Source organism: Macaca thibetana, chromosome 6, assembly GCF_024542745.1.
Source record: "Macaca thibetana thibetana isolate TM-01 chromosome 6, ASM2454274v1, whole genome shotgun sequence".
Classification (NCBI taxonomy): domain Eukaryota; kingdom Metazoa; phylum Chordata; class Mammalia; order Primates; family Cercopithecidae; genus Macaca; species Macaca thibetana.
The window spans coordinates 63,683,654-63,706,006 of record NC_065583.1 but is presented as its reverse complement, the minus strand read 5'-3'; the positions used below and the strand labels follow the sequence as shown (position 1 = coordinate 63,706,006).

The following is a 22,353-nucleotide window of genomic DNA, read 5'->3' as shown; positions in this document are numbered from 1 at the left end:
TTGGCCTGAGGGAAGTTTGCCCTCCAGATATAAATGAATGAACAGAGTTTGGGCCCCCAGACATGGATTGGTTCACCCTCATACTCTATGTGTACATTATTACGTTGATATTTTAAGAAAGAAATTGTCAATGGCAAGGAATTGTAGGGAAGAAACAGCTAAATAATGAAAGAAGAAAAAAGAAATTTTAAAAGAATATAGTAGAAATCTCTTAAAAAACAGCAAACTTTTTTTTTTTTAATCCTCTAAAAGTAGATGGGTTTGTGTTATTTAGTAAAAAGACATTTTCACTGTAAGTGAAAATCTCAGGACTTTTCTAATCTTAGATTCAAAGTGTTTAAAGATATGATGGGATAGAGCTTAAGAGATTATATTATTCACACATATGTGATAGTGTAGTAAATGGGCTACTGAGGGACAGGAGGTCTTTAAACCTCTGTGCTGGAATATTCATGGCTTGCATAGGCTGGAAGAATTTATGATGCCTGCAAGCATTTTAATATGGTGGAACAAATCTGAATATTTTCCTGGTGGCGGGGGGTTCATGGGCTAATCTGCGGAAACTTTTATTTATCTCTGTATTATACAAACCCATGATACTGTCATTAGAATTGTCTGAATAATTACCAAGCATAAAAGCTGCATCATGATTAAAAGATGAAATACAGAGGATGTTTATCAGAAAATTATCCAGATCTCTTTGAACTTTTGCTTTCACAAGAGTAGATGTTTTCTGAGATTACCTCCTGGGGAAGGCATCACTGCCTAATCATAATAAAAGTCTTCCTTCCTATGTTTATAAAATAGACTGATGTGGTTTCCAGAAAGTCAGATAATTTAGAAGTCGAGAAAAAGACAGAACTAAATGGTACGTTTGTAAAATGTCTTAAATGATTCCAACTTCATTTTTCCTTTAGATCAATGTCTAAGTTTGGAGTCGTTGTAGACATTTTTCAATAAAATGATTTGTGTTAATCTAATACAATGTATCTGAAGGAAAAGGTCAAAAAATAAGAACATTTTTAAATAAGGCATTTGGTGAAAGTAAACGCTGAAAACTCTGAGACTACATGTCAGATTTGTCTCTAGAAAATTGTCCAGGATAGCTTAAAATTCAGGAGATTATAATGCTGAATCTTTTAGATTATTCTTGCACACGTATTTTTACAGATGAGGAATTTCAAACAAGGGAAATTATGACTCTGATAATAGAATTTGGCAAAACTGTTACTATAAACTAATCTTTTCAAATCTGTTTATTGTTCTTTGTACAGAATCTTTTTTGACTCTATGATTATGCAATATAATTGTCCTTAAGATAAAAAAAAAAAAGAAAACCAACAACAACAACAACAAAAACCTTTTGTTTTTGAATTTATTAATAAAGTGATGTAGCTATGCAATTCTATGCTAGTTTTTTATTTATTTGAGGACACAGAGTTTTTTTTTTTATTTTTTTTATTATTATTATTATACTTTAAGTTCTAGGGTACATGTGCATAACGTGCAGGTTTGTTACATATGCATACTTGTGCCATGTTGGTGTGCTGCACCCATCAACTCGTCATTTACATCAGGTATAACTCCCAATGCAATCCCTCCCCCCTCCCCCCTCCCCATGATAGGCCCCTGTGTGTGATGTTCCCCTTCCCGAGTCCAAGTGATCTCATTGTTCAGTTCCCACCTATGGGTGAGAACATGTGTTTGGTTTTCTGTTCTTGCGATAGTTTGCTAAGAATGATGGTTTCCAGCTGCATCCATGTCCCTACAAAGGACACAAACTCATCCTTTTTGATGGCTGCATAGTATTCCATGGTGTATATGTGCCACATTTTCTTCATCCAGTCTGTCACTGATGGACATTTGGGTTGATTCCAAGTCTTTGCTATTGTGAATAGTGCCGCAATAAACATATGTGTGCATGTGTTTTTAGAGCAGCATGATTTATAATCCTTTGGGTATATACCCAGAAATGGGATGGCTGGGTCATATGGTACATCTAGTTCTAGATCCTTGAGGAATCGCCATACTGTTTTCCATAATGGTTGAACTAGTTTACAATCCCACCAACAGTGTAAAAGTGTTCCTATTTCTCCACATCCTCTCCAGCACCTGTTGTTTCCTGACTTTTTAATGATCGCCATTCTAACTGGTGTGAGATGGTATCTCATTGTGGTTTTGATTTGCATTTCTCTGATGGCCAGTGATGATGAGGATTTTTTCATGTGGGACACAGAGTTTTATTAGATGACAAAAATGGCTAGCCTAGTGTGGATGGGTCTGCCCATATACTCTATTTCTATTTTATTCATTGTGCAGCACTGATGAAAAAGAGAAGGTCTAATTTTCCTGGTTCCAGTGACCCTCTGATGAACACCAGGTGCTGGAGGTTTCTTCTAAAATATAGCAAATTTAAAATCGGAACTAGTAACAAAATAAAGTAATTCATAATAATGCTTACTTAATAGGGAAATAAAAAGAGGGACTAGGGTAAATGCAGATGAAAGACCTTAGCTGTGCTCTGTGTTTCTGTGGGTTAACCTCATATTGGTTAAGAGAGTGCTTTAGAACCAGCCAGTCTGCTGAGCAATACTCCTGACCAGTTCTCAATGGAAGCCGTGAGGGAGTATTCTGTTGCTCTCCAGAGTTCTGTCTGTAAGACCCTCTCCTGTCCTGTACTCTGCCCTGACATTGCTAGCTGCCTTGGCCTCCTTGACATCTCACTCAGCTCCTGACTTTCTCTCTAAACCTAGGCTAGTGTGAGGTATAGAAAGATGATCAGAGACTGGGAAGAGCTCGGGTATTGGTTAAGGGAAACCTGATGCAGTAATGTAGTCAGGCATATATTTGTAGTATTTTATAGAGTAAAAACTCAATGCTGTTATATTTTATTGTTACAACATAAGCAAATCAAACTGCCCAACTCTCTACCTTTCTCCTGTTGCTTACTAGATTTGTTAACTTTAGAAAGTAATGGATAGATTGAGGTTCACATCTTTTTGTCTCCTATAAACACCTGCCACAGTAATATAGTTTTTATTGATTACACACACACATATTTTTCCTACTTTTCACACTAGTTGATTAGTGTGCAGACCACAAAGTTTAGAGTTCTAGTGAAACATGCGCTATCTCTTTCCTTGGATTTATGTAAACAAATACAAACATAAAAAGAAATTTGACACAGCTTCTGCTTCTCCCCTGCAGTGGCTTTGTGTGTTTTCATTCCAATTCTCAACATCCATTTTTCTTACGGCAACACTTTCCCTCTCCTTAATTTAGTTTTTGTGTAGAAATTTGCCCAAGAAATAACCTAGTCAACCTCAACTTCTGTTTCAGCATACTTTGACATTTGTTAGCTGGAAAATTATTTTTGTGGCTTTTTCAGCAGTAAGGGAAGTGTCTGTATTTAGAAAAAATATGTTCAATTATATAACTTATTTTGAAATTAACCATTGAAAAAGTCACACGGAGGCAATAATTTAAATGGTTTTGATTCATATATTTCTTATTCAAAAAATAACTGGGACCTTCATAGTAAGAGGGGGGCATGATGCTTGAGAACAGTACCTCTGCGTCTCTAAATCTACAAAATAAACCCAAATAAATAAAAAAAATGAGAATAGATAAAACAAGAGGGAATGCAGTAAGTTCTATCTTTTAAAAAGTCATAGGTAAAGGAAGACAAAAAAGGAAGCTTTAAAATAACATAGTGATTTCATCAGCTTTCAATTTCCTCTATGCCAAATATATTGATATGTTAAGAAATAAGTTTAAGAGACAATATCATAAAAAAGTCTCCTCCATTGCCACCCCCCTCGAAATAATAGAATGAGCGCAGAGGCCGAGTTCTTAACATGAATCTCAGGAAGTCTTTGGCCCATAAAGTGCTAGGTGACCTGACCTCTAGACAGGTCTCTCTTTCTCTCCTATCTCATCCCTTAATTCACCCAGGTCTGTTTTCTTTGTCCTTAATTTTCCAAACATATGCAAACCCTAGAGTCTCTTCTGAAGCTTGGTCATGTGACTGAAACATTCTTATCCAGTCTTCACATAATTAGCTTGTTTTATTTTTGTTTAGATCACTCTAAAAGTGATTGCTATGGCAAACATTCATGATAGGAATCAATAGCAGCATTCATTTAAACTACAAAATCAGATAGGGCTTGCCCTCTTTAGAGTTGGTGATGGGTTAGGCACTAACTAGAAGTACTTCCAGCTTGGAGATGTGCAGGTATGTTTCTGTTTCTTAATGGGAGTATGAGTAAGGTTTGCTTCCTGGATGTAGACATTGGTTTTTGAAGGTGCTTAGTTTGTGAAATGTATTAAGCAATAAAATGATATTATGTATGCTTTTCTGTGTATTATACTTCAACAAAAGGTAGCAAAATACACATACAGTTACAAATATTATCTCATGTTACTAGACACTGTATAACCACAAGCAAGTGGTACTTAAACATGTTTATTTGGATTTTGTTTTGCTTTGCTTTTTTGATCCCATTACTTTATGTTTAGCCTCAGATAACATCTCCATCCACTTTTGGAATTTTAAATGCCCAGAACTGAAGGCCATCTTCTAGTTCTTTGGACTTAGACCAGGCCAAGCCTTGGACATGAAATGTTTCATTCTTTCACCAAATAATTCTTACTCACGCCAACCCCACTAAGAGCAACAGCTACAAGTTTTTATCTTCATTTTTTCATCTGCAAATTTCACTCACATAGTCTTTCATTGGCAAGTAGTCATTTTATTTGCCTTGTGAGTTTATTTTGCTAAGTGTTGTTTGTATTAAGTATTCTTAACATGATATTATAACTTTCACTTATAATATGGAATATATTCATTAGAGTACATAAGGTGAGAAAGTCTGTAATTAGGACTGTTCAGAGCCCGTAGCCTGGAACTATATTGTACTGCAAGATGGAAAGCAGTCAGGATGTCAGCAGGAAGAATACAGGTGTTCTTCTTAGAAAACTAGGTTGTTCAGAGAAACAGTCTGATGGTTACATTGTGACTGAAGTGTATGACTTACCAATCATACAACTTCATTGAATTCCACTACTAATTTGACGTATAGTTGTATAGGTTTTTGGCTTTTAAAAAATCCTATAGTAGCTCCTTTTCCTGAAAACCCCATCTCACAGGGACTAAACCCTTTTTGTTGGGTGAGGGTTTCTCTGCCTTAACTAGCAACCAACTCAGGTGAATTTTCATGATGTCTCCAAGTCTTTATTTTTCCCTTGTCAACTCAAAATATAATTTATAGTTAGTGTTCTTTCACGCATTCATATACAGGACTTTTATGTATATTACTTACAAATATGCCCTTTCATGTGTTTATTGAATAGATAATCAGTGTCTTGAATATATCATACAATAAAGGAATTCTTAGTCAATTATTATATAGGTCTTTAAGGATGTTTTCTTAGTGTCTGAGGAAAAATTGGCTGGGATTTTGAAATTGCTTGGGAATGAATTATTTTTTACACTTAAAATAATAGAACAAAGGCTTCTGTTATTCAAAAACTTGGTATTCAACTCATTTTCAGGATTGGGCTAGAGTCAGATAACAAGGAATGCCTGTATTAGCAAATTGAATTAAACGATACACAAGTATAATGCAGCATTATACAATAGCCAGTTGAGGTTCATGCCATGAATTAAAAAATGACTCAGTCTTAATAAATATAATACTATAGAGAATAAGCCCATTGAAAAAACTGCTAATTTCATCACCAGTCCAGTTACTGAATTCTTATTTTTTCAATTTTTATATATCTTCTGAAGTTTATCAAATTACATTAGCTACTTCTACAAAAGGACAAAACAACAGTTGTAACATTGGGAATTGATGTCTTGTCCCTGACTTCAGAAATACAGGTCTTTTTTTATATGATAAAGCTTCATTTCATATATATGAGGAATACAAGGATTATTCCACAAAGATGATTAAGCTAACAAGACATAATATGAGTGTATATATGTGTCTGTGTGTTTATATGTGTATGTACATATAACAAAATAAATCCCAGATGCCAAAAAGCCTTAATTGTAAGAATTTATTTGTAAAGATATTATGCAAAAGTAGGATAAATTTGTTTATTGGAGTAGAATAGGCCATTCTGAATGAGATAGGAACCAAGAATCTACAAAGAAAAGTTTTAGGTAGTTTTACTGCTTAATAATGCACTACTTTTATATGATAAAAAATAACCTAGACAAAGTTAAGTGACAGATGATACATTGTGAAAAATAAGTACATGGCTAATTTCAGGCAAAAGGCAAATTTGATTTGCAAAGATCTCCTGGAAGTTAGCAAAACAATGTATATCAAAAAAATTGAGAAAGTTATATACATAACTATTTCACAGACTAAAAATATAAATGTTAAAGAGTGTATTAAAATTCAATCTCACTTGAATAAATATGAATAAAAGTAATAAATAGATAATATTGTAACCTATCAGATTGGCAACTGTTTAAAGGTTTTGATGCAATTCAATGTTGGCAAATATGTGAGGAAACAAGATATCTTTAATACTTCACAAAAGATGTCAAGATAGCTGTACAGGATATTACCATTACTATTACCATAACTATTCATAATAGTAATAAAGCCATGTTAAATATCCATTAGTCAGGAGATAGTTAAAATGTATAACTATATACTGTAGCTATTAACCCAGAATGAGGTAAATCTATGTGTTTGGGTATGATAAATATGGAATCACATTGGTGAAGATAAAGAAATGTATATATGTGAGTATAAGTGCTTTACTAGGAAGATAAATTTTTAAAAATGTAGTTAATTTTGAGGAAATGTATGGATGTGATTAAATGTAGGAAGGAGAGAGAAGGACATTTCTATTTCACATCAGAGACTTTCATATATATATATATATATATTTTTACCATTTACATGCAATATACATTTTCATGTCAGCAGGGTTCCATGAGTAATAAAATTAAGTTTTTTTTAAAAAAAAATTCTTCTCTATAATTTTTAATAAGCAGAACGAAATAATTAAGATTAAAGTGAAAGTCTGCTATCTCAAATATTTTTCATGATTAGATTATTTTTAATTTGTTTTATTTTTTGAGACAAGGTCTCACTCTGTCACCTAGGCTGAAGTGCAGTGGGCTCAAGCAATCCTCCCACCTCAGCCTCCCAAATACCTGGGACTACACGCACACCTGGCAAATTTTTATTTTTGTAGAGATGGGATCTTGCTATGTTTTCCATGCTGGTTTCAAATTTCTGGCCTCAAGTGATCCTCCTGCAATAGCCTCCCAAAGTTCTGGTATTACAGGTGTAGGCCACGGCATGCTCAGCCTGTGAATATATATTTTTACAAGCATTTTCCTCCAAACTGTACTCCTGGGTGTTTTTTTTTTCCTAGATATTTTAATGCCAGAGTTGGAGTTAAGCCATGTATTGAATAATCATAGCTTGAAGTGATATTAAACTTGAAGTAGAATTTTCTCCCATCACTCTTTCAAATAACATATATTTATGTGTATCAAATCATCCTTCCCAGTTCCTAAATCATTGCACAGTTTTCTAGTCCCTTTCAGTTAATTAAAATCACAATCAAGTCCACTTTAAACCTCTGATCTCATCTCTTCTTCAGCCTTGACCTTGGCTGGAGGGACCTCGGTAGGAATAGCTCTTTTAATCCTTTTCCTCCCACTTCAACGTTGGGGCAGGAAGGAAGCATTCAAGGAAAGAGAAAATCTTTTCACTGCATTGGGCATGACAGAAGCACAGCATTTCTTTGGGGTGGCTGTTTCCAGAAGTCCCCTTTAACACATGTGTCACTTCTTTGGAAGGCCCTTTGGAAGCGTGCTCACTGCCCAGTTGCCTAGTGTATGAGACCTAATTCTAACCCCATCACCCTTTTTTAACCCATTCCCTTTTCCTATGGGATGGAAAGCCTCAGTTAGGCAAATCACTGGATTCTACTGACTAATTCTCACTCTGATTCCTCTTTTACTGTTGCACCTTTATGTTGATGTAGACAGGGGACTTGGATTGTGGGTAGAGCCACGCAGCCAGCCTCTGATATGATGTAGAGGCTCGTATTGGGTCTAATTCCAAGACAACAGGAAGATTACTACTCAATTTTATCTTCCACTAAATTCTTCCTAAATATACTAAATATACCCCAACAGCTGGTTATCTTTGGAAACTTAAGTAAGTCTTTGGTGCTAGAATTCTTTTAACATATCCTAAATTTCTTGTTAGAGTTAAGCTTTCTTGAGAACATTACTAATTTAATAGTGCTAATAATATATGCCTAGAAAAGGAGAAATGATAAGACGTAATGCTGAAGACATAAACCAAAATAAGATTCTATATAGCATTGTATTCCATAAAAATGAGCTTGGATTTTTCCCTCTCAGTAATGAGAAGCCTCTGAAAATAACCCTGGGTCAGAATAACTAGATTTTTCATTTGAATTTACCCTGGCTGCTGTAGACTGTTTGAGGAAAAGTTGGCTGTTTTGAAGCAGCAGACTCACACCTAAATGAGTTTGTTTCTAAATTCAATAAGTAAAGCCAAAAACATTGAAGGTGGTCAGAAACTCCTTAAAAATTAACTGGGAAAATGCCAGTTTGAGATCAACAAACCATCTCTAAATAGTCACAACACAGGCAATTTTCTTTCCAATTGGAATATGTCTGCTGTGTGCTTGATTAAGTGGTTGGTGAGTTCACACTTAGTGTTACGTTGTACTTCTATGCAAAGTCCAGACTCACTTAGGGAAGCAAATAGCTCAGGCATGAAAGACATGCAGGAACCAAGACCTCTTGCTGATTCTGAAGTGAAATAGTGGATGGAATTGCCTATGCTATTCAAATATACTTTTCCTCTTTAGTTTTAGAGAATGAGTAAAGCTAGTTGTGTTAAAGTTAGTTATATAATATGGCTCCATCATTATCTCAAGAGAGCATTTAAAGGAAAATGTAGAAAATTATATCCAAAGTTGCAAAAATAAAATTAGATGAATATATTAGTTTTCTAGTTCTTCTGTAACAAATTACTACAAACTTGATCTCTTAAAACAACATATCTCCTGAGGAGAATGGAAAAAAGTCAATGTTTACATGGAATCTTAGAAAATTAAAAAAAAAAAAAAATGTTATTTGGTCAGGCGGGGTGGCTCAAGCCTGTAATCCCCGCACTTTGGGAGGCCGAGATGGGTGGATCACCAGGTCAAGGGATCGAGACCATCCTAGCTAATACGGTGAAATCCCGTCTCTACTAAAAAATACAAAAAACTAGCCCGGCGAGGTGGCGGGCGCCTGTAGTCCCAGCTATTCACACCGGAGGCTGAGGCAGGAGAATGGCGTGAACCCGGGAGGCGGAGCTTGCGGTGAGCTGAGACCTGGCCACTGCACTCCAGCCTGGGCGACAGAGTGAGACTCCGTCTGAAAAAAAAAAAAAAAATGTGATTTGGGGAATGACGGGATTTAAAGGAGACACAAATTATACTCAAGATATCAGTTTGGAATATGGACAAATAGTCGTTATTTATTAGAACTTTAAAGGGTTTAATGTAAACTTGGAAAGAGATTTTTATTTTAATTACATTTAGTATTGCTGTCGATATACATATGAGTCTACAGTTGTGGGTAAATATCTAATTTGAAAAAGAAGATTTGGAGTCATTCACCTGTATGATATTTAAAGTGGGGAGCATAGATCAGGGTTCTTCGCTTTGGCACTATTGACATTTTGTACAGGATAATTCTTTATGTGGTGAGCTGTCCTGTGCATCGTTTAGTGGTCTTTTTCCTCCAGAAGTCTATAGCACCCTCCAGTTGTAAGGAAAATATCTTCAGACATTTTCAAACGCCTCCTGGAGGGTAAAATTGCCCCTGATTGAGAACCACTGGCATAGATGACAGAACCAAGGCAAAAAGTTTGATTGAAATTTGGGGGGTGAAGAGGAATCACTCGTGTTATGCCCATATTTATTGATAGTCAGAAAAGGGGTCATCCCAAAAGGGTACTGATAAGATTTGCTCAAATCTCATGTCAAATTGTAATTGCCTTGCCAAAATCTCATGTCAAATTGTAACTCCCAGTGTTGGAGGAGGGGGTCTGCTGGGAGGTGATTGGATCATGGGGTCGATTTCCCCCTTGATGTTCTCATGATACTGAGTGAGTTCTCAGGAGATCTGGCTGTTTAAAAGCACCTCCCGCTTCTCTCTCTTCCTCCTCCTCCAGCTATGTAGGATGTGTCTACTTTCCCTTCCTCTTCCAACATGATTGTAAGTTTCCTGAGACCTCAACAGCCATGACTCCTGTATAGCCTGTGGAACCATGAGTCAATTAAACCTCTTTTCTCCTTATAAATTACCCGGTTTCAGATATTCTGTTATAACGATGTGAGAATAGACTAATACATGTACTGAGGGGAGGGTCTTTTCTAAACAAAGGAGGAAAACCAGAATAGGACATCAAAAATATTAGAGGAGATTGAAGAGGCAGAAGATCATAGTAGACGGGAGGCAGGATTAGATTGCAGCTCTGACTCGGATGGACAGAACAACATGTGGAGGCTCGCATCATGAATTTTTGCTCCAGAATGACTGCAGGAATGTATCATGATACCTGAGAGGACCCACAGACCCCCTGAGGGAAGCAGATTGCTCCTGCAGGACCTGGGAGACACCCCAAATACTGTGAGTGCCCAAACTGTGGAAGTGGGAAAGGGAGATCATCCTCCCATGAACACACACTCACACTGGGGAAACTGAGAAGATTCTGACCTTACCTGGAGCTGAGTCAACTTAGAAAGCCGAGTGAAATACAGGGGTAGAGGAAGCAGCAGGAAAAGCCTTGGGAGCTCACTGGGTCCCCTAGCACCTCATTTTTGCCTGGCCTCACAGGGGCCCTCCGGGAAGTCACCTAGAGGTGCTGAGAAAAGGCTACACAGAGAAGGAAACCTCCAACTAAACTTTGTAACAATTTGAACTGATCCAGAAGCCTCTTGGCCAGAACTCAGGGGAGGATGTGAATTCGGGTGCAGACACCAGAGTTGGGGAAAGAAGGAAAGCCATACTTGATTTTGCTGCTGGGAGGTGGGTAGCCTGGGGCAAGTTCTCAGTCCTGTTCACCCACTGCCTGGAAACAGACTCAGGGCTGTTGTGGGGAGCATGGTGGAAGTGAGACCAGCCCTTCGGATTGCAAGGGAACTGAGCGAGGCCAGCTTCCCCCAGTTCCCTGACAACCTGCCTGACACAACGGAGGCAGTCAACCCTCCTAGGAATATAACTCGGTTGACCAGGGAACCTCACCCCCATCCCCCACAGTAGCCACAGCAAGACCTGTCCAAGGAGATTCTGAGCTCAGACACGCCTAGCCCTACATCTACCCAATGGTCCTTCCCTACCCACCCTGTTAATTGAAGACAAAGGGCATATACTCTTGCAAGTTGTAGGACCCTGCCCACCACCTGTTCCTCCTCATACGACCACAGAGGATGCTCTCTGGAAAGCACCACTTCCTATCAGGAGGCTATCCAGCACAAAAATCGTTCATTAAACTGCCAAAGGTAAGATCCCTAACAGAGTCCATTTCACTTCCCTGCCACCTCCACCAGAACAAGTGCTGGTATCCACAGCGGAGAGACCCACAGACGGTTCATATCACAAGACTCTGGGCAGAAAACCCCCCAGTACCAGCCTGGAGCCTGATAGACTTGCTGGGTGGCTAGATCCGGAAGAGAGATAACAGTCACTTCAGCTCGGCTCTCAGAAAGCCACATGCAAAGGAAAAGGGTGAGAGTACTATATCAAGGGAACACCCTATGGGGCAAAATAATCTGAACAACAGCCTTCATCCCTAGACCTTCCCTCTGACAGAGCCTACCCAAATGAGAAGGAACTGGAAAATCTACTCTGGTAATAAACTAAACAAGGTTCTTTAACACGTGCCCACCCTACCAAAAAAAAAAAAAAAATCACACTATCTCACCAGCAATGGAGCCAAACCAAAAATCCCTGATTTACCTGAAAAAATATTCAGGAGGTCAGTTATTAAGCTAATTAGCGAGGCACCAGAGAAAGGTGAAGCCTGAAGTAAGGAAATCACAAAAATGATAGAAGTGAAGGGAGAAATATTCAAGGAAATAGCATTAAAAAAATCAAAACTTCAGGAAACAATGGACAGACTTACAAAAATGCAAAATGCTCTAGAAAGTCTCAGCAATAGAAGTGAACAAGTAGAAGACAGAAATTCAATGCTCAAACACAAGGCCTTTGAATTAGCCCAATCCAACAAAGACAAAGAAAAAAAGAACAAGAAATATGAACCAAGCCTCAAAGAATATTATCTTAAATGACAAACCTAAAAATAATCGGTGCTCCTGAGGAAGAAGAAACATCTAAAAGTTTGGAAAACATATTTGGAGGAATAATCTAAGAAAACTTCCCTGGCCTTGCTAGAGACCTAGGCATTGAAATACAAGAAGCATAAAGAACACCTGGGAAATTCATTGTAAAATCATCACCTAGGCAGATTGTCATCAGGTTATCTAAAGTTAAAGGAAAGAATCTTAAGAACTATGAGACAAAAGCACCAGGAAAACTCTAAAGGAAAACCTATCAGATTAACAGCAGATTTCTCAGCAGAAACCCTACAAGCTAGAAGGGATTGGGGCCCTATCTTCAGCCTCCTCAAACAAAACAAATATCAGCCAAGAATTCTGTATTCAGCAAAACTAAACCTCATATATGAAGGAAAGATACAGTCTTTTTCAGACAAATACTGAGAGAATTTGCCGTTACCAAGCCACCACAACAAGAACTGTGAAAAGGAACTCTAAATCTTGAAACAAATCCTGGGAACACATCAAAACAGAACCGCTTTAAAGCATAAATCTCATAGGACCTATAAAACGAAAATACAATTTAAAAAACAAAAACAAAAACAAAGGTATACAGGCAACAAATAGCATGAATGGAATGGTACCTCACATCTCAATACTAACATTACATGTGAATGGCCTAAATGCTACATTTAAAAGATGCTGAACTGCAGAATGGAAAAGAACTCACCAACCAACTCTCTGCTGTCTTCAAGAGACGCACCTAATATATAAGGACTCACACAAACTTAAGGTAAAGTGGTAGAAAAAGACATTTCATGCAAATGGACAACAAAAGTGAGCAGAAGTAGCTATTCTTATATCAGACAAAACAAATTTTAAAGCAACAGCAGTTAAATAAGACAAAGAGGGACATTATATAATGATAAAAGGCCTTGTCCAACTAGGAAAATATCACAATCCTAAACATATATGCACCTAACACTGGAGCTCCCAAATTTATAAAACAATTACTAATAGACCTAAGAAATGAGATAGCAACACAATAGTGGGGGACTTCAGTACTCCACTGACAGCACTAGACAGGTCATCAAGACAGAAAGTCAAAAAAGAAACGATGGATTTGAACTATGCTGTGGAACAAATGGACTTAACAGTTATATACAAAACATTACATCCAACAGTGGCAGAATATACATTCTATTTAACAGCACATGGAACTTTCTCCAACAAAAAACACCAAAATTACCAAAATTACCAAAAAAACACCAAAATTACCAAAATTACCAAAAAATTACCAAAAAACAGCACATGGAATTTTCTCCAAGATAGACCATATATTAAGCCACAAAACGAGCCTCAGTGAATTTAAGAAAATTGAAATTATATGTAGCACTCTCTCAAACCACAGTGGAATAAAACTGGGAATCAACTCCAAAAGCAACCTTCAAAACCCTGCAAATACATGGAAATTAAATAACCTGCTCCTGAATAATCATTGGGTCAATAATGAAATCAAGATGAAAATCAAATTCTTCAAACTGAACAATAGTGACACAACCTATCAAAACCTGTGGGAGAAAGCAAAGGTGATGATAAGAGGGAAGTTCATAGCCCTAAACACCTGCATCAAACAGTCTGAAAGACTGTGGACAGACAATCTAAGGCTACACCTCAAGAAACTGGAGAAACAAGAACAAACCAAACCCAAACATAGCAGAAGAAAGGAAATAACCAAGATCAGAGTAGAACTAAATGAAACAAATAAAAAATATGAAAGATTAATAAAAAGCTGGTTCTTTGAGAAGATAAATAAAATTGATAGACCATCAGGAAGATTAACCAAGAAAAGAGAGAAAATCCAAATAAGCTCAATAAGAAATGGGAGATGTTGTAACTGATATCACAGAAATGCAAAAGATCATTCAAGGCTACTATGAATACCTTTACATGCATAAACCAGAAAACCTAGAAGAGATGGATAAACTCCCGGAAAGATACAACCCTTCTAGTTTAAATCAGGAAGAAGTAGATACCCTGAACAGACAAATAACAAACAGTAAGATTGAAGTGGTAATTTAAAAAATTACCAACAAAAACAAGTCCAGGACCAGACAATTCTATCAGATATTCAAAGAAGACTTGGTACCAGGAAAAAGAGGGATCCCTCCCTAATTAATTATATGAAGCCAGGATCACCCTAATACCAAAACCAGGAAAGGAGATAACCAAAAATGAAAACTGCAGACCAATATCCCTGATGAATATAGTTGATAAAATCCTTAACAAAATACTAGCAAACCAAATCCAACAACATGTCAAAAAGATAATCCACAATGATCAAGTGGGTTTTATACCCAGGATGCAGGGATGGTGTAATATATACAAGTCAAGAAATGTGATACACCATATAAGTAGTATTAAAAACAAGTATCACATGATTATCTCAATAGATGCAGAAAAAGCATTCTACAAAATCCAGCATCCCTTTATGGTTAAAACTCTCAGCACAATCAGCATACAAGAGATGTACCTCAATATAATAAAAGTCGTCTATGACAGACCCATAGTCAACATAATACTGAATGGGGAAAAGTTGGAATCTTTCACTCTGAAGACTGGAACAAGACAAGGATGTCTTCTCCTTCAGCATAGAAGTCCTAGCCAGAGTAATCAGAAAAGAGAAAGAAATAAAGGGCATCCAAATAGTAAAGAGGAAGTCAAACTGTCACTGTTTGTTGATATAATTGTTTGCATAGAAAACCCTAAAGACTCCTCCAGAAAGTTCCTAGAACTGATAAAAGAATTCAGCAAAGTGTCTGGGTACAAGATTAATATACATAAATCAGTAGCTCTTCTACACACCAACAGAGACAAAGCTGAGAATCAAATCAAGAACTCAACCCCTTTTACAATAGCTGCAAGAAAATAAAATATTTAGGAATATACCTAAGGAAGTGAAAGACCTCTACAATGAAAACTACAAAATACTGCTGAAAGAAATCATAGACAACACAAACAAATGGAAACACATCTGTGTTCATAGATAGAATTAATATTGTGAAAATGACCATACTGCCAAAAGCAATCTACAAATTCAATGCAATTCCCATTAAAATACACCATCATTCTTCACAGAATTAGAAAAAAAGCAATTCTAACATTCATATGGAACCAAAAAATGAGCCCGCATAGCCAAAGCAAGACTAAGTAAAATCACATTACCTGATTTCAAACTATATTATAAGGTCATAGTCACCAAAACAGCATGGTACTGGTATAAAAATAGGCACATAGACCAATGGAACAGAATAGAGAACCAGGAAATAAACCCAAATACTTACACCCAACTGATCTTCAACAAAGCAAATGAAAACACAAGATGGTAAAAGGACACCCTTTTCAACAAATAGTTCTGGGATAATTGGCTAACTACATGTAGGAGAATGAAATTGCATCGTCTCGCCTTACAAAAATCAACTCAAGTTGGATTAAGGACTTAAATCTAAAATCTGAGACTATAAAAATTCTAGAAGATAGCTTTGGAAAAGAGCCTTCTAGACATTGGCTTAGACAAAAATTTCATGACCAAGAACCCAAAAGCAAATGCAATAAAAACAAAGATAAATAGCTGGGACTTAATTAAACTAAAGAGCTTTTGCACAGCAAAAGGAACAGTCAGCAGAGTAAACAGACAACTACAGAGTGGGGAAAAAAATCTTCACAATCTATACATCTGACAAAGGATTATTATCGAGAATCTACAATGAACTCAAACTAGCAAGGAACAAACAAAATTCCATCAAAAAGTGGGCTAAGGACATTAATAGACATTTCTCAGAAGAATATATACCAGTGGCCAACAAACATATGAAAAAAATGCTCAGTATCGCTAATGATCAGGGAAATGCAAATCAAAACCACAATGTGTACCACTTTACTCCTGAAAGAATGGCCATAATCAAAAAATCACAAATTAGTAGATGTTGGCATGGACACAGTGAACAGGGAACACTTCTACACTGCTGGTGGGAATGCAAACTAGTACAAGCACTATGGAAAACAGTGTGGAAATTCTTAACTAAAAGTAAAACTACCATTTGATTCAGCAATCCCACTACTGGGTATCTACCCAGAGGAAAATAAGTCATTATACAAAAAAGATACTTGCACAGGCACGTTTATAGCAGCACAATTCACAATTGCAATAATGTGGAACCAACCCAAATGCCCATCAATCAATAAATGGATACACTGTGGTATATATACTGATGGAATGCTACTCAGTCACACAAAAAAAGCAATGAATTAATGGAATTTGCCACAACCTGGATGAGATTGGAGACTATCCTAAGTGAAATAACTCAGGAATTGAAGAGCAAACATCATATGCTCTCACTCGTAAGTGGGAGCTAAATTATGAGGATGCAAAGGCATTAGAATAACACAATGGACTTTGGGGACTCAGGCAGAAGAGGTAGGAAGGAGGTGGAGGATAAAAGACTACAAATAGGGCCGGGAGCGGTGGCTCACGCCTGTAATCCCAGAACTTTGGGAGGCCAAGGTGGACAGATCATTTGAGGTCAGGAGTTTAAAACCAGCCTGGCCAACATGGTGAAACCCCATCTCTACTAAAAATGCAAAAATTAGCCAAGCGTGGTGGTGGGTGCCTGTAATCCCAGCTACTCTGGAGGCTGAGGTGGGAGAATTGCTTGAACCCAGGAGGTGGAGGTTGCAGTGAGCAGAGATGTGCCATTGCACTCAAGCCTGGGTGACGAAGTGAGACCCCATCTCAGGAAAAAACAAAACAACAAAACAAAACAAAAAAAACACACACACACACAACTACAAATAGGGTGCAGTGTATACTTGGGTTTCATTGGTGATATAACAAATTACTACACTCTTGGTGGTTTAGCAAAACCCAAATTTGTTTTCATATAATTGTGAACAGCAGACATCTAACAAAGGTCTTCATGAGCTAAATTTAGGAGTCAGTAGGGCTGTGATCATTTCTGGAGACTCCAGGGGAGAATCCGGCTCCTTGCTGTTTTAAGCTTCTAGGTGTTGCACACATTCCTTGGCTTGTGGCAGCTCTTGCGTCTTCAAAACCAGCAACATTACATCTGTCTGATCCTCCTTTCGTTGTCAAACCTCCCTCTCTGTTTTGAGCCATAGTTGGAAAATGTTTTGCAATTTGAAGGTTTCATATAATTAGATAGAACTCACCTGAATAATCTAGGTAATCTCCTCATCTGACTCACCTTAACTTAATTACATCTCAGAGTTTCTTCTGCCATGTAAAATAACACATTCGCAGGCTCAGGATTACGACAATGACATTTGGGAGAGTTTTATTTTGCCTACCACAATGAATACATTAAACACATTTAGATTTAGCAGTAAGAAAATCTCATTTCAGGAATGGAAAATGAAATATTGTATGTTCATACAAGTGGGAAGTAAGCTCTGGGTTCACAAAGGAATATGCAAGACACTGGGGACTCAAAGGAAGAGGGTGGAAGGAGGGTGAGGGATACAGAACTACGTATTGTGTACAATGTACACTACTGAGGTGACTGGTGAACTAAAATCTCAGACTTGACCACTATACAACTCACCCATGTAACCGAAAACCACATGTACCCCAAAAGCTACTGAAATAATAAAAGATGATCACATTTTACCATGTTGAGAGCATCTCAGAGGAATGGGGAAGGCGAGAAGTTAGATTTCAGTGGGTTAAAGAGTACATAGCAGCTGAGGCAGAAGAACCAGTAAGTAGATAAGCTTAGAGAAAAATATAAACAATAATATAATTAAATCTAGGGTGCATGCCACATAGCTTTAATTTTTAACACCTTGCTGTACATGCTACAGATCATTTCCCATTTCTTTTCTCTTCCTTTCTTTGCTTGCCTCCTTCTCTTGTGTATCTGTTCCCAACTCCATTCCATTTCCTGTTTGTGGAGAAGAAACCACTCCCGATCTTTTATTTCATGGATGTTTTAAGATTTTTACCATGTTTTAAGAATACCAATATGTTTATGGGTACAAACATTTTTTTTTTGCATGTTTTTGAAAGTTTTTAAAGTGTCCTTCTGTACTCTGTTTTTGAAATTTACATCTCTTGATAAATATACTAGTAATTCATTTGTAATAACTGAATAGTATGCTATTGACTGAATATAGCCTAATTTATTTATCCAATGCTCTGCTGATAAATAAGTTGCTTCTGATTTTTATACTTTTTTCTTTTCTAATCAATCTTGCTGATATTTTTATATTTTAAAGTGTTTCTTAAAAAAATCAGTTTCTATTCTAGTAATCTCTAATATAGCTTTACTTTGTTCCATTTAGTTGTCTTTATTTTTCCACTCTTCCACTTTTTTTTTTTTTTCAGTGACAAGTGAACATTTATTTTTGTGTCTTCCTATGTGTATATCAAGTCTTTCCAAAACAAGGCCCCAGGCATCTCCAGATTCAGTTATGTCCCTGGGCTTGGTTGACTGCTGCAGGAGTCTTAGGGAGCCTTGTACAAATGCTAGAGTTACTCATTTTACCAACATTAAACCCTGGGATAGATGATGCAGCAAAGCAGGACTCCTTCCTCCATGGAATGTGCTGATTTCAGACGAGGTGGCAGCCAGTGTAGAAAACGCTGGAATGTTTCCTTGGAACTGGATGGTGATGAGAGGTGCTTGCCGTGAACATAAGCTCTTGTCTTTCTTTCTTTCCATTTATTTATTTATTTATTTATTTATTTATTTATTTATTTATTTTGAGACAGAGTTTCATTCTTGTTGCCCAGGATGGAATGCAATGGGGCGATCTCGGCTTAACTGCAACCTCTGCCTCCTGGGTTCAAGCAATTCTCCTGCCTCAGCCTCCTGAGTAGCTGGGATTACAGGCATGCGCCACCATGCCACCATGCCTGGCTAATTTTTGTATTTTTAGTAGAGACAGGGTTTCTTCAAGGTCAGGCTGGTCTTGAACTCCCGACCTCAGGTGCTGCACCTGCCTCAGCCTCCCAAAGTTCTCAGATTACAGGCGTGAGCCACTGCGCTTGGCCAGCTACTGTCTTTTCTTTGACCCTTCCTTTCCAGTTTTTGAAGATAAAGCAGGAAATAATCTTCTCTGAAGATACTTGATAAAAATTCCCCAAAAAGCAAAAACACATGCTTCCATTTAATTCATAAAAATTTGCTGCAGTTTGGCACCTGGTTTCAGCTGGTGGATGAGCTGGTTGATGCGTTCACCCCGATAGCCAGGTATGCCCATCTCCCTGAGGAAGCCCACTCTAGTTTTGGTAGCATGAAGGGCCACTGAGAGGCGGAAAGGGTGCAAGAACCATGAGATGTCCTGGAAATGCTTTCCTGGGAAGGCAGTTTCATGAATGAGGTCTTCCAAGCCAATGACACCAACATTCCCCAGATATTCCTCAATCACTGTGTTATCTGTCAGAGGGATGGTCTTATTATTGACCTTGGCTTGTCCACATTTCAAAATGAGTTACCAGACAGACTTCAGATTTGGAAATCCCCAGGTCACATAAGGTTCCACTATACTCAGCATTTTTAGGTTCTGTGGGGCAGCCGGGCGGGTGGTGGGGTGACTTTTACAAAGACACCACTAAAAATTTTCTTTAGGTGAAGTCTTGCAATGGTTCTCTGCACCAGTAAACTCATGCCATCAATCCATTTGATGCGTACAACAAAGGCCAAGGAATGTTTATCTGGCAATTCCAAGGATGAGGTTTCACATCTAGTCATCTGAGACTCACCTTGTCACGTTTCTGCTGCTAGGAATCATGTAGGAATGATTTCAGTCGCTTAAACCTGAGTCCTTTTCCTTTCTTCCGCTCCTTTTTTTGCCAAAAGTGTCTGCTTTGCCTGGGCGGCTTTGGGAACTTGATAAGCTTTTCTCTTTTTTCAAGAGATTTTCTGGAACTGAAGGGATTTTTCTTTGCTCTTCCTCCGCCATCTTTCTAGTGTTGCAGCTACTGATCCACTCTTCCAGTTTTTTATTTTCTGTGTCCTTTTTGAATTATGTGAAACCTATTCTTTGCTCAATATGCAAATAATAATCAGTATTTTATTGTAATATACACTTTTCAGACCATAAAAATTCTTCAAATTAATGTTTTATTTGCCTCTCAGCTTTTTACATGTAATATTTCTTTTTGCTTTTAAATATTTTCTAATTTTCACTAAAATTTCTATGTGTGTACGACCATAGCTGTTTAGAAGTATGCTTCTAAATTTTCAAATGAATGTGTTTCCTTTTGCCATTATGTTACTGATATCTGACTCAATACAGAAAATATGGTTTAATACAGAATTTATTTTAGTTATAAGGGAACCTTCTTAAAGCATTTGCTTTGAAGAGGCAGAAAGAGTGATAGGCTTGGTTTATTAAAGATAACATATTTATAATGAATGATGGGCTCTTTTTCCATCAATGAAAAATTTGAGAATAAGACACTAATGAAGGAAGCAGGAAGGTATGAGAGGGAAATTGAGTGGTCTGATTTCCCTGAGCTGTGGAGAGGTGATGGATCCCCCAGATTTTGTTGAGTGGTCTTAGAAGGGATAGGGGAACCTCCTTCACTGTAACATGAGAATGAAGAAAAATGTGTGTTACTGTAGGAAACTTTGTTGGGGGTTGAGAATTTACAGAATTGATGACCATTTTCTGAAAAAAATATAAAGCATGACTATCTGGTAAAGTAGATGGCAGGGATTAGTAGGAAGTTTGAGAAAACTAAAAAAAAAAAAAATGAAATTTTTTCTTAGACAATAGCAAAATAGGAAACTATTAGATGTCTGTTAGACAGTTTGCTCTAGTAGCTAAAATGGGTCTCCATTAGTGATCTCTACGTGAGCTCAGAATAAACTATAAGCAACTTTCCACAGACGCTCATATAAAAGTGTTGTTGAAAACTGGGAGTAACTTTCCTCAAATCCCTATCCAAATTATATAGCCCATTGTTTCCAGTTCCAGGTCCTTGGGGAGCACATCCTTAATGCTCCACTCCATGCCACCTGGCACCAGAACAATTTATATCTTTTCTTTAAAAAGAGAATTTCATTTTGGAAATGCTAAGCAGGTCTTAGTAGACTCTAGTTATATTAATTCAGAAATATTTAAGGCATTCCACTTCCAAGATTTAATTTAGGAATAAAACTTTGTGTTTAGCATGCACATTGTACAGGTCTCGGTTTTGTAACTAAATACTCTTTCTACTTTAAAATCATTGTTGGCTTCAGTGCTGTCCCCAAATATCATATTCATTTTGTGTTCACACTGCTGTTTAGATCCCAAACACTCCTTAAATTTGTGAATTTTTAATTCCTTTTTCCTGCTTTTGTCTGTGTGTGTATATATATATATATATATATATACACACGCATGCTGCCAATTGAAACAGTATCCACTCACAAAAACATGTGACAAATAATCTCCAAGTTGAAGTCTGAGATCCTTGTCTACCATAGACATTTATGAGTAATCAAGCTGTACAATATTTTGTTATAGAAGGTCTCAAATGGTTTGCCTATTTTATCCATATTGATTATTTTATTCTAGTGATCTCAAAGTAGGTGATTAAAAACCTATGGTATATACATTGTTGGTGATATTTTGTATGCTCTTCCGGAAAAAAGATGACCAACAGTCCAGGACTGAGTTTTTCCCAGAATTAAGGGCTTCCCAGGATGTGATTATCAGTTTTAAAAATGGAATAATCCTGGGCAAATTCGGACAATTATTTATCCTATCTGAAACCCAAACTAGATTCAAAGTTTGGGTTATCTAGGTTTCTAGCCAGAATTCAGTGTTTCAAACAGTTTGTCATTATTTATTTATTTTTTTTTTAAGAAGGAGTCTCGCTCTGTTGCCCAGGCTGGAGTGAAGTGGCACAATCTTGGCTCACTGCAAGCTCCACCTCCCGGGTTCATGCCATTCTCCTGCCTCATCCTCCTGAGTAGTTGGGACTACAGGTGCCTGCCA

At 37.3% G+C, this 22,353-nt stretch overlaps 1 pseudogene; it reads right to left on the bottom strand.

The window, feature by feature from the left end:
* Nucleotides 1–19,530: 19,530 nt before the first annotated feature.
* On the bottom strand, nucleotides 19,531–20,343 carry LOC126956132 (60S ribosomal protein L7-like 1; annotated as a pseudogene).
* Nucleotides 20,344–22,353: the final 2,010 nt, after the last annotated feature.